We start from the raw sequence: 13990 nt of genomic DNA, 5'->3' as shown, positions 1-13990 counted from the left end.
CATGTGATGAAGCTGACTCACCTAAAAAATAAGGCAATTGAATGGTGCGATCCGTGTAAATCATGGCTAATTAGCAGACAACTAGTTCTAAGAAAAGCCCGAAAAGGAGGTTACAAGGCGGACCAAGTGGCTTATATAAAGAAACAGGCTTTATTACAATCAAAGAATACACAAAAAACAAACCCCATACAATATCCCTGAAGAAGCCCAAGATCATTAGGCGAAACATGTAGGAGTGTATGTCACTACGTCTTGACATAGCTGACGTCATCACGGAGACGGTTGTGTCAGCTAGCACACCGTGCACTGGTCTGAGGAGCCTTCATCATCTACAGCCACTGTAGGCTACACCTTGATACGCTTCCCTGTGACCCGTCTAAGGGCAAGATGCTCTAGCGACTGCCATAACGTGGAGAGGAGAAGAGACGCTATGCCCTGGATGGATTGACAGCCGCTATGGATTCTCCAAAGTGGGATGGGTGAGCCTAGATGTATGATACACACTTATTACTATATCGTATGGCCACCTGAACCTTTCCCATGGGGAGCTCACTATCACAGGGAAGAGCAACCTTATCTCAGTGACGGCTCATTTTGCTACTTTGACATTCACCAGACTGGATTGTGCAAAAGAACTTTCACACACAGTTTGTGGTCCTTCACTCTATTCATATACATGTCCACAACTGGACCTAGGACTACCTAAACAGCACTCATACCTCTGGATAGCTGAGGTTGCATTGATGACATGGATCTATTGCTTCATAGTGGTGACTATTCATGGACTTTAGTCCCCCCTGCCTATTACCATTAGTTCAATCTGGATTGTGTGGATGAGTATGGTGTTTGTGTGGTGTGCTGGCTGTACAGCCCTACGCTTTGACTAGACAACTTTATATGGTGTGATGGTAATCTTTTGCCTGTTTCTTTATATAAGCCATTTGGTCCGCCTTGTAACCTCCTTTCGGGCTTTTCTTAGCCCTAGTGGAATGTTACATTAGCCCTAAGACAACAAATGGACACTGACATATATTACAATTATTACATGTATTATTTGTGTTCTGTGCTGACGCAATCACACTTTTTTTTTTAATACGTACATTTTTTTCAGAATGAATTGGGCCTTCCGTTAGTGGTAAATGGTAATGGGCTTCTCCAGTTTTTTTTTTTTTTAAATCAAAGTAAAACTGGCCACATAATCAAAAAGAAGGGCAATCAGCCACAGATCAAGCAACCCCTAGCAACTTCTCAGAACCCTGGGGTTCAGAATGGCTGCTTAGAGAGCAATTTTTTTTAAAGATTCGAACTCTGGAAGCCGGGCAACAAAACGAAAAACAAAGGGCAGACAGCGGTCAAATAACTAGTCCCCAGCCGTGTCCAGTCTCTATGCAGCTGATCTTTCCTTATTTCTGACCGATCATGCCTTGTTCTCCACTGTCTCTATATGGAAGTGGTCATCTTGGTAGATACAGGGCTTTGCTTCCACGTGTCAGAGCCCCCAGCAAAAACAATAGTCAGAAGAACAGTGGTTACATTGCCAAATCTGGCCCTAGATCTTGTGAGACTAGCAGAAGCAGCAGTGCCTTAAAGCGGAGTTCCAATCTCCTTTTATTTTTAAAACAATACAAGCAGTGATTCTCTTTTCTAGCAAAAACTACATTGGATACTGTTATATATGTAATCATTCATGTTGTTAATAAATCAGCAATTACTTACAGTGCCCCAGCTATGCAGGCAGCAGCCATTGGCACTGTGGGTATCTGAAGCCAGCTCGTATATGCTTCCAGGAATTGGTGCAGCTGCGCAGTCAGATCTCGCTGCTGCCGATTCCATCTCTGCCGAAGCTCAATACCCAGTATAATGACAACAATGAGTCCACCATTCAAAAATGGTGCCTAATTCCACCTTTCATCGTGTCGTTTCTGGTTCTGAAATAATGTAATCTCAGAAGCAGAGGATGCCCATTGACTCTTGGGATTGATGATATTCCAGGTGTCATAGGGAGACAAGTTATGATGTACATGGCTGTAGCAACTAGGACCACAAATGGAGGGAATTGTGAATTAAAAAGATACCTAAACAAAACCAAAAAAAATTCCGAAAGATTACAGGGACACGTATCATCTACCGATAGGACCATGGTTGTCAGATTGGGTGGGACATCGCTTTTAATCTCACACTGCAGATATACGGCTATGAGGCTGGAGTACCTAGACCCACCTACATACCTGAAAGTGCACTGCTATTTTTCCAGGAGGAATTCCAGAGAAAGTACATTTTCATGATAATGCTCAAGCACAAAATGATTCTAAATTTTCCCCACAACATAACAAATCTCTACTTGGGTTCAGTTCCACTTTAACACATTTAATTCCCCAGAAATGTCCAAAGAGACCATAAAGGACAGGAGAGATTCAATAGTTTCAGAAATAATCTGAAAATAACTTTCAAATCAATTACATTTTCTTTCAGATACCAAGATGGTCAACATGCCTGTTAAAACTGAAAAGCTCAACTCTGGGAATGAAGATAAAAAAAGCCCCCTAACTGCAAGGGTTAAATGCTCCTCTCGGAGTGGAGGAATAAGGTGCAATACACCAGCATTCTCCAGTCCTCTCTGATGCTCTAGGCCACGTGTCAAACACATGGCCCCCGGGCCATTTCATGTGGCCCTCGCACCTTTACTACAGCACCCCCTCGCCTCCACCCCCACCTCAGCCATTGGCAGCAGAAAGGACAGAACCTCTCTGTGCAACTGCGGTACCCCCTCATATCGGCCTCACACAGTCACAGCATTCAGCAGATTCTGGCAGCTGACTCCAGACCTCCTCCGGACCCAGTACTTTCTGCTTCCCAGAGCCACCCCCAGCTTCTTCTTAGCAGCACAAGGTAAGGGGGTGCACTGTGACGTAAGGAAAGGTGGGGGACTCTTCACTTCCGATCATGAATAAAACTCTTGACATCTGACGTGGGGGGGCAGCTCTGGACATCCATTCTTACAGATACAACTGACCCCTTGAAGGCGACCATAATGATGATGCGGCATGCAAAGACATTGAGTTTATCACCCTTGCTCTAGATTGTGGGCAGGCCCTTGCTGTCCCCACATACTGGGCAGGGCCAATGGCCGTCAGTCAGAATGCCTTAGAGAAAAGGCTCTGGGGATCCGTTGCACAGATCAAGGAAGCCTGCTGGAGCAAGGAATAAGGTACCGGTAGGTATTACTCCTCATTTGTCTGCCCCTTAATTTGAGAATATAACGTTTATCTCCAGGGGAAGAAATAATGCTCCCTAGCCATTGGGTCTCCTCCACCCTGCAAGAGATGAAGTGGTCGTATTGTCAGGACATTTCCTACTCCAATGTATTCCCTACATTAAGGTAAAAATGTCTCACCTACTGTATCCCCCTTCTCACCCCCCTATATACTTACCTAAGTCCTATTTCAATGCAGAACTGTGCCTGTCTGCAGCGGTCTCTCCTCTCTCATCACAGGACATGGAGGCAGCAGCGGCAACCATTGGCTACTGCTGCTGTCAATAAAATCCTGTAGACAGGGAGTGGAGGTAGGGCTGAGCTGCACCATGTGTGTCTATGGATGACCACAGCTCAGGAGAGAGCCCAAAGGTGCTCCTCTATAGAAAGCGGCTTCCTACGGTGGCAAACTGAGAAGAGGGGTCGTGTGTGTGTACATACACACACATATATACATACACACACACACACACACATATATACATACACACACACACACACACATATATACATACACACACACACACAATATATTGTTTACAACCACTTTAAATGCTAGTTTATGTCAAGGGGGCTGTAAAAAGCAGTTTTACTTACCCGATCCCCAGCAGCAGGCTGTTCCTCTGCATCCTCACATCGAATGTAGGGCCTTGGGCTCTGCACTTGCCTTGATGACATCAGAGGACCTGCGGTCACCAGAGAAGAGGCTGCGGGGACCAGTACAGTCTGGAGGGAGGACTGGGTAAGTAAATCTGGCCATAGACCAGTAGAATTTAGTGCGAAGATTTTTGGTTTTGGATTATTCATACAAACTTTTCAGTACAAGGGCCACATCCTACATTTTACAATGATCGGTTTTATCAATTGAATCAAATCTAAATGACTCAGCCCCGGTTCACATACATGTGAATTGGATGCGTTTTGATCTCCTTTCCAACAGAGCCAGTTCACATATGTGCTGGGCGGCCGCAGCGTGTTTTCAAAAAGAGTCTGGTAAGATTCTGAGTCCAGTTCAGGTGTGATTTCTAATGTCCTATACTGCCAATTCACACCTGAACAAAGTCGCACCAGAGGGGACTAAAATAGTGCCGTCACAACCGGCCCGCACATATGTGAACCCAGGCCTAATGACTCTAGCCTCTGACTCACAGCCATTTTTCTTTTCTTTCCCCTATACCTTTCCTACTCCATATTCCTCCCCCTTCTCCCATCATTCTAAAATATAGACCACGACAGGGGGGCATGAACCCACTCTGCTTGTACTTTGTAACATTCCACTGGTACTGCAGATGTCTACTCTGTATTGACGTGTCCTTTACTATTGCCTTGGATATAGCCCTGTTCTCTTACTGTATACAGTTGTATTACAAGCCAGTTTCTATGCCTAGATGTCTAACCCGGTCTTGTGTTGGTCTAAAGAATTAAAAGAAAAAACAACATTTTTAATGATTTCATAAGTTTGATGTGGAGTATTTTGTCATTACCATGATCTGATTTAGAACAATAGAGAAAAACTTCAGTAAAACAAAGAAAAAAAAATCCAAATGAACTTGAGTCCCCCCTTGCATGAGAGTCCCTATTAGTGTCCCCTCTTACATCAGCGTCCAATCAAAATCCCCCATAAATCACAGTTCTCCTTTACATGAGACTCCCCAAAGTTCCCTCATACATAGGCTTCCCTGCCAGAGTCCCACTATCAAAACCCTCTAACATGAGAGCCCCTCCCCCCCTTTACATGAGAGTCCCCATCGGAGTCCCTTCACTTACATAACAGTCTCCATTAGAGTCCTCCCCCCCTTACATGAGAGTCCCCATCGGAACCCCCTCCCTTACATAAGAGTCTTCATCAGAGTCCCACCCATTATGTAAGAGTTCCCATCAGAGTGCCCCCCCATCCTTACGTGAGAGCTCTCATCAAAGTCCCCCCCCTTACAAGAGAGTCCCCAGCAGAGTCCCCTCCCTTACTTAAGGGTCTCCGTCTGAGACCCACCCGTCTTGTGAGCATTCTCATCAGAAACACCCCCCCCACCTTCCATGAGAGTTCCCTCCCTTACAGAAGGGTCCCACCCATTATGTGAGAGTTCCTATCAGAGTTCCCTCCCTTTATGTGACAGTCCCCATCAGAGTCCCACCCAATGTGACAGTCCCCATCAGAGACCCCACATCATGTGAGAGTTCTTATCAGAGTCCCCTCCCTTTATTTGACAGTCCCCATCAGAGTCCCACCCATTATGTAAGAGTTCCCATCAGAGCGCCCCCCAACCTTACACAAGAGTCCTCATCAAAGTCCCCCCCCCTTACATGAGGGTCCCCTTCAGAGTCCCCTCCTTTACATAGGAGTTTCCAATAGAGTCCCACCCATTATGTGAGAGTTCACATCAGAACCCCCCCCCCCTTACATGAGTACCCATCAGAGTCCCCTCATTTGTTTAAGGGTCTACGTCAGAGTCCCAAATGCAAGTATACAATCCAAACGCACACATTCCTGCGTTAAAAATGGCTGTGTGTACAAGTGGGTGCTGCAGCGACCAATATGGGTCCAAAAGTTTTAATGATCACATAGTTACAGCAAGGCAACGTTTCAGCATCTCGCAGGACCCCTTCATCACATTCCTGATGAAGGGGTCCTGAGAGACTTGAAACGTTACCTTGCTGTAACTATGTGATCGCTCATTAAAACTTTTGGACCCATATTGGTGATCCTTGGTGTGCAGGTGACATCCTCCCTTGCTCCGTCAGAGTCCCCTCCCTTACATAAAGTTCCCCATAAGAGACCCACCCATTTTGTGAGAGTTCTTATCAGAACCCCCCCCCCCCCGATCTTACATGAGAATCCCCCTCCCTTACATATGGGCCCCTCATCAGAGTCCCACCCATTATGTTAGAGTTCCTATCAGAGACCCACCCAATGTGACAGTCCCCTCCTTTACATAGGAGTTACCAATAGAATCCCACCCATTACATGAGAGTTCACATCAGAACCCCCCTTACTTGAGGGTCTCCGTCAGAGTCCCCTCCCTTACAGTAGGGTCCCAATCAGAGACCCACCTGTTTTGTGAGAGTTCTCATCAGAAAGCCCCTCCCAACCTTACATGAGAGTCCCCTTCCCTACTAGAGGGTCTCCGTCAGAGTCCCCTTCCCTACTAGAGGGTCTCCGTCAGAGTCCCCTTCCCTACTAGAGGGTCTCCATCAGAGTCCCCTTCCCTACTAGAGGGTCTCCGTCAGAGTCCCCTTCCCTACTAGAGGGTCTCCGTCAGAGTCCCCTTCCCTTACATAAGTATCCCCATCAGTGACCCACCCGTTTTGTGAGAGTTCTCATTAGAAACACCCCCCCCCCACCTTACATAAGAGTCCCCTCCCTTACATAAGGGTCCCCTGTCAGAGTCCCACCCATTATGTGAGTGTTCGAATCAGAGTCTCCTCTCCTTATGTGACAGTCCCCATTACAGTCCCACCTATTATATGAGAGTTCCTATCAGAGTTCCCTCTCTTTATGTGACAGTCACCATCAGAGTCCCCCTCTTCACATGATAGTCCCCTTCTTTACACAAGTCTCCATCTGCAGTCCCACCCATTATGTGAGAGTTCCTATCAGCGTCTCACCTTATGTGACAGTCCCCATCAGAGTGCGCCTCCCTTTATATGATAGTCCCCTTCTTTACATAAGTTTCCATCAGAGTCCCACCCATTATGTGAGAGTTCCCATCAGAGTCCCCTCTCCCTATGTAACAGCCCCCATTACAGTCCCACCCATTATGTGAGAGTTCCCATCAGAGTCCCCTCTCCTTATGTAACAGTCCCCATTACAGTCCCACCCATTATGTGAGAGTTCCTATCAGAGTCCCCTCCCTTTATGTGACAGTCACCATCAGAGTCCCCCTCTTTACATGATAGTCCCTACTTTACACACAAGTCTCCATCTGGAGTCCCACCCATTATGTGAGAGCTCCTATCAGCGTCCCACCTTATGGGACAGTTCCCATCAGAGTGCGCCTCCCTTTACATGATAGTCCCCTTGTTTATATAAGTTTCCATCAGAGTCCCACCCATTATGTGAGAGTTCCCATCAGAGTCCCCTACCTTTATGTGACAGTCACCATCAGAGTCCCCCTCTTTACACGATAGTCCCCTACTTTACACACAAGTCTCCATCCGGAGTCCCACCCATTATGTGAGTTCCTATCAGCGTCCCACCTTATGTGACAGTCCACATCAGAGTCCCCCCCTTCACATGACAGTCCCTTACTTTACACAAGTCTCCATCTGGAGTCCCACCCATTATGTGAGAGTTCCTATCAGCGTCTCACCTATGTGACAGTCCCCATCAGAGTGCGCCTCCCTTTACATGATAGTCCCCTTCTTTACATAAGTTTTTATCGGAGTCCCACCCATTATGTGAGAGTTCCCATCAGAGTCCTCTCTCCTTATGTGACAGTCCCCATTACAGTCCCACCCATTATGTGAGAGCTCCTATCAGAGTCCCCTCCCTTTATGTGACAGTCACCATCAGAGTCCCCCTCTTTACATGATAGTCCCCTACTTTACACACAAGTCTCCATCCGGAGTGCCACCCATTATGTGAGAGTTCCTATCAGCATCCCACCTTATGTGACAGTCCCCATCAGAGTCCCCCCTTTTACATGACAGTCTCCTTCTTTACACAAGTCTCCATCGGAGTCCAACCTATTATGTGAGAGTTCCTATCAGAGATCCCTCCTTATGTGGGAGTCCCCATCAGAGTCCCCCCCTTTTACATGACAGTCTCCTTCTTTACACAAGTCTCCATCAGAGTCCAACCTATTATGTGAGAGTTCCGATCAGAGATCCCTCCTTATGTGGGAGTCCCCATCAGAGTCCCCTCTTCCATCAGGCCAGATGAAATCTTGCAGTGGGCTGTGCACAGACCCCTGATCTAGATAAGGCCCCCCATGCCCAGTGAGGTCTCCATAACTGCTACCCTTGCAGATCTGGCAGATCCGCGGTCTCCTTGCTCAGTGGCCAGCTCCGAGGCTGTCCAAGTTCCAGTGTCACATGTGATGTCACCGATATCCCTGACAGCTGCGGGCAGCAGATGCTCCAAAACAACAACAAAGCAGCAGATAAACAAGGCAAGTGTCAGGCAGCAGTAGTTGGAGTTGTGTGAAGTTGGTAGGTGCCCCCCGTGCCCTCTCACCCTCCGAGCTCCGCTTCCCGGCCGGCACTCCGCCCTCGCACCAGGTCAGTCAGAGCTCCGGGCTGCTGAGGGCTTTGCCAGGTGATTAGAGGCGGCAGCTGAACACAGAGCCAGAAATAGAACAGTGCCTAGGATGGCCATGGAGGGCTGACAATAGACGTCACAGCAGAGCACACAGCTCCGGACACTGCGCCCCGCTCTCCCCTCATACATACACCTCTCCTACCTCCACACTCGTCTCCTCCGTCCTACATGCAGCAAACGAGCCCGTCTCTTCCCTCTCCTCCTCCCCTGTCCTCCCTTCTCTGTCTATGACAACACTCCTCGCCCCTCCCCGCCTTTTTAGCTTTCTCTTCCAAGCTCTATGTAACCTTAGCTCTGCTCTATGCACGGTGCGTGAGGTCACAGTCACGTGGCTGCCGGTGGGCGGGGCCGCCTGTGGCACAGCTATGCAGAGCATTGGGCTCGGTAGAGGGAGATGCTGGGAAGAGGAAGTTTTAGGTGAAGAGGAAGAAGATTCCATCACCTTGTCATCAGCAGCATCAAAGGAAGTCATTGTGTGGATGGAGTTGTAGTGCTTGTGGATGTTTCATCACATCTTCCAAATACTTAGCTGTGGGGTATGTTTAGGCAGGGCTTCTCAGAGAACAGGAGCAGGAGCTCCCCACCCTTTGAGTCACCCCAAGTGGCTGCACCCTACCCACCTCCAAGTACTGTCCCTCGGTTCTGCCCCCTACCCACCTCCCAGTACCGTCCCTTGGTTACGCCCCCTACCCACCTCCCAGTACCGTCCCTTGGTTACATCTCCTACCTACCTCCAAGTACCATCCTTTGGTTGTGCCTCCTACCCACCTCCAAGTACCGTCCCTTGGTTGTGCCCCCTACCCACCTCCGAGTACCGTCCCTTGGTTACTTCTCCTACCCGCCTCCCAGTACCGTCCCTTGGTTACTTCTCCTACCCGCCTCCGAGTACCGTCCCTTGGTTGTGCCCCCTACCCGCCTCCCAGTACCGTCCCTTGGTTACTTCTCCTACCCGCCTCCGAGTACCGTCCCTTGGTTGTGCCCCCTACCCGCCTCCCAGTACCGTCCCTTGGTTACTTCTCCTACCCGCCTCCCAGTACCATCCCTTGGTTGTGCCCCCTACCCGCCTCCCAGTACCGTCCCTTGGTTATGCCCCCTACCCGCCTCCCAGTACCGTCCCTTGGTTACGCCTCCTACCCGCCTCCCAGTACCGTCCCTTGGTTGCGCCCCCTACCCACCTCCCAGTACCGTCCCTTGGTTACTTCTCCTACCCGCCTCCGAGTACCGTCCCTTGGTTGTGCCCCCTACCCACCTCCCAGTACCGTCCCTTGGTTACGCCCCCTACCCGCCTCCCAGTACCATCCCTTGGTTACGCCTCCTACCCACCTCCCAGTACCGTCCCTTGGTTACGTCTCCTACCCGCCTCCCAGTACCGTCCCTTGGTTACGCCTCCTACCCGCCTCCCAGTACCGTCCCTTGGTTACGCCTCCTACCCGCCTCCCAGTACCGTCCCTTGGTTGCGCCCCCTACCCACCTCCCAGTACCGTCCCTTGCTTACTTCTCCTACCCGCCTCCGAGTACCGTCCCTTGGTTGTGCCCCCTACCCACCTCCCAGTACCGTCCCTTGGTTACGCCCCCTACCCGCCTCCCAGTACCATCCCTTGGTTACGCCTCCTACCCGCCTCCCAGTACCGTCCCTTGGTTACGTCTCCTACCCGCCTCCCAGTACCGTCCCTTGGTTACGTCTCCTACCCGCCTCCCAGTACCGTCCCTTGGTTACGTCTCCTACCCGCCTCCCAGTACCGTCCCTTGGTTACGTCTCCTACCCGCCTCCCAGTACCGTCCCTTGGTTACGTCTCCTACCCACCTCCCAGTACCGTCCCTTGGTTACGTCTCCTACCCGCCTCCAAGTACCGTCCCTTGGTTACGCCTCCTACCCACCTCCCAGTACCGTCCCTTGGTTACGTCTCCTACCCACCTCCCAGTACTGTCCTTTGGTTACGTCTCCTACCCACCTCCCAGTAGCATCCCTTGGTTACATCTCCTACCCACCTCCCAGTACCGTCCCTTGGTTGTGCCCCCTACCCACCTCCCAGTACCGTCCCTTGGTTACGTCTCCTACCCACCTCCCAGTACTGTCCTTTGATTACGTCTCCTACCCACCTCCCAGTAGCATCCCTTGGTTACATCTCCTACCCCCTCCGAGTACCGTCCCTTGGTTACTTCTCCTACCCGCCTCCCAGTACCGTCCCTTGGTTACTTCTCCTACCCGCCTCCGAGTACCGTCCCTTGGTTGTGCCCCCTACCCGCCTCCCAGTACCGTCCCTTGGTTACTTCTCCTACCCGCCTCCCAGTACCGTCCCTTGGTTGTGCCCCCTACCCGCCTCCCAGTACCGTCCCTTGGTTATGCCCCCTACCCGCCTCCCAGTACCGTCCCTTGGTTACGCCTCCTACCCGCCTCCCAGTACCGTCCCTTGGTTGCGCCCCCTACCCACCTCCCAGTACCGTCCCTTGGTTACTTCTCCTACCCGCCTCCGAGTACCGTCCCTTGGTTGTGCCCCCTACCCACCTCCCAGTACCGTCCCTTGGTTACGCCCCCTACCCGCCTCCCAGTACCATCCCTTGGTTACACCTCCTACCCACCTCCCAGTACCGTCCCTTGGTTACGTCTCCTACCCGCCTCCCAGTACCGTCCCTTGGTTACGCCTCCTACCCGCCTCCCAGTACCGTCCCTTGGTTGCGCCCCCTACCCACCTCCCAGTACCGTCCCTTGCTTACTTCTCCTACCCGCCTCCGAGTACCGTCCCTTGGTTGTGCCCCCTACCCACCTCCCAGTACCGTCCCTTGGTTACGCCCCCTACCCGCCTCCCAGTACCATCCCTTGGTTACGCCTCCTACCCACCTCCCAGTACCGTCCCTTGGTTACGTCTCCTACCCGCCTCCCAGTACCGTCCCTTGGTTACGTCTCCTACCCACCTCCCAGTACCGTCCCTTGGTTACGTCTCCTACCCGCCTCCAAGTACCGTCCCTTGGTTACGCCTCCTACCCACCTCCCAGTACCGTCCCTTGGTTACGTCTCCTACCCACCTCCCAGTACTGTCCTTTGGTTACGTCTCCTACCCACCTCCCAGTAGCATCCCTTGGTTACATCTCCTACCCACCTCCCAGTACCGTCCCTTGGTTGTGCCCCCTACCCACCTCCCAGTACCGTCCCTTGGTTACGTCTCCTACCCACCTCCCAGTACTGTCCTTTGATTACGTCTCCTACCCACCTCCCAGTAGCATCCCTTGGTTACATCTCCTACCCCCTCCCAGTACCGTCCTTTGGTTACTTCTCCTACCCACCTCCAAGTACCGTCCCTTGGTTACGCCGTCTACCCACCTCCCAGTACCGTCCCTTGGTTACGTCTCCTACCCACCTCCCAGTACCGTCCCTTGGTTACGCCTTCTACCCACCTCCAAGTACCGTCCCTTGGTTACGCCTTCTACCCACCTCCCAGTACCGTCCGTTGGTTACGCCCCCTACCCACCTCCAAGTACCGTCCCTTGGTTACGCCTCCTACCCACCTCCCAGTACCGTCCTTTGGTTACATCTCCTACCCACCTCCAAGTACCGTCCCTTGGTTACGCCCCCTACCCACCTCCCAGTACCGTCCCTTGGGTACGCCCCCTACCCACCTCCAAGTACCGTCCCTTGGTTACGCCCCCTACCCACCTCCCAGTACCGTCCCTTGGTTACGCCTCCTACCCACCTCCCAGTACCGTCCTTTGGTCACGCCTCCTAACCACCTCCCAGTACCATCCCTTGGTTACGCCCCCTACCCACCTCCCAGTACCGTCCCTTGGTTATGCCCCCTACCCACCTCCCAGTACTGTCCCTTGGTTATGTCTCCTACCCACCTCCCAGTACCATCCCTTGGTTACCTCTCCTACCCACCTCCCAGTACCGTCCCTTGGTTGTGCCCCCTACCCACCTCCCAGTCCCTTGATTGCACTTACCTACCTCCCAGTACCGCCCCTTTTATCGAATGCAGAACCAAGTATTATTTTGTGGTGCTAAGTAATTTGTATGGAATGTGTTAATGATAACAAAAAAACAGTAAAATACAGTAGATCCCCTGCAGCCAGCAACAATTGAACCCCCACAAAATAGATCCCCAAGCAACAATAGAACCCCCCCACAACAAAATAACACCCAGTAATTATATACCCCCAGCAGCAACAACAGATCTAGCAGCCAGCATTCATAGGCCATCCAGCATCTAGCAACAGTATGTGTAAATGTAGCCTGCACAGAGGACTAATCAATTAGACTGGCTGCTGCTAGCAAAACCACAAATGTGTAATGGTGAACAGATGTGCAAGTACAAACATAAAAATGGCTGTGCTGCCTCTACTGAAATAATAATAAATAAACTACCCTACTACATATAGGGTCCCCACAACTGTGCATATACTACAATGCCATATGGGCTGACAAATATATCCCTCCTGCCCAGTGACTAAATCATAAATAGGGAACCAATATATATATATATACTCGATGTGCTCAAACAACAATTGTGCTATAAAATAATAGCAAATATACAATACCATCAAACTATATGTACAGTGAACTTTTATGCAAACGACAATATGTATGTATATTAAAGTCTCAAGCAATGTGCAAACATATAAAAGTTCCAGTGTGGAAAAAAATCCCCATCCTCATCCAATGTGATTACTAGGTGATACAATAGTTAATCTTCTTATCCATAGCAATCCTCTATGCGAAATGCTCCAATTAGTGCTCCCCCTCCAGAGCCCCACTAACCACAAATAATTGAACACCTTGGATGGTGTGACCTACCATAGCGCATTGGGTGTTGCAGCACTCTCCTGCGGTAAGTTGGCAGTCTGTATGATCTTGATACCTCTATACGCTGATAACGGACTCCATATGTGAAAACACCTCCAGATCAGTCGCTTGTGAAAACTCCTTCAGAACATCCACAGTACTCCTCTACCACCGTAAAAACTTCAAAGGGAAACTTCCATAGTGTAAAACTGTATTTATTAGGTAAAAAAACACGTAAAAGTGCACTTACATAAAAAAACATGTGTATGGCACTTTAAATGGCAGCACAAAGCAATTCCTTCTCAAAGGACAAGTGTAGTGCTATCAGGCCCCGCCCTATGCATTTTGTCATATGACATCATCAGGAGCGTGGGTCGAGCACCCCACTTGTTGTCCATATATACCAAGAAGTCTGTGAACAGTAGACTCTTCTCTCAAGAGAAGATCCCTCCCTGCATCAACTAACCCCCAAAAATGTAAGACCCCCATGCAAAAATAGATTCCCATCAGTAACAATAGACCTCCCAGCAGCCAGCATCAATAGACCCCTCCCTCAAGAGAAGATCCTCCCAGCAACAACTAATCCCCAGAAATTCAAGACCCCTATGTAAAAACAGATTCCCATCAGTTACAATAGATCCCCCAGCAACCAGCATCAATAGCCCCCATCTCAAGAGAAGATCCCTCCCAGCAACAACTAACCCCC

The 13990-nt window shown here is 50.3% G+C and overlaps 1 protein-coding gene across 7 annotated transcripts in view; it reads right to left on the bottom strand.

Moving 5' to 3' along the window:
- The window catches only part of DCAF6 (DDB1 and CUL4 associated factor 6), a 144393-nt gene extending 135589 nt beyond the window's left edge, over positions 1 to 8804 (bottom strand). For 4 of the 7 annotated variants that reach the window (XM_089659188.1, XM_089659192.1, XM_089659193.1 and 1 more), the window contains exon 1: positions 8653 to 8797. The gene's annotated coding sequence lies outside the window, so the exon portion shown is untranslated. Of the gene's footprint in view, positions 1 to 8426; positions 8567 to 8652 lie in introns of those variants that run through there. The other 3 variants (XM_089659190.1, XM_089659191.1, XM_089659189.1) reach the window with 3 other exon arrangements.
- Positions 8805 to 13990: the final 5186 nt, after the last annotated feature.

Source organism: Staurois parvus, unplaced genomic scaffold (assembly GCF_062004578.1).
Source record: "Staurois parvus isolate SC_StPar_1 unplaced genomic scaffold, SC_StPar_1.0 ptg001134l, whole genome shotgun sequence".
Taxonomy (NCBI): Eukaryota; Metazoa; Chordata; class Amphibia; order Anura; family Ranidae; genus Staurois; species Staurois parvus.
This window is presented reverse-complemented; position numbering and strand designations above follow the sequence as displayed.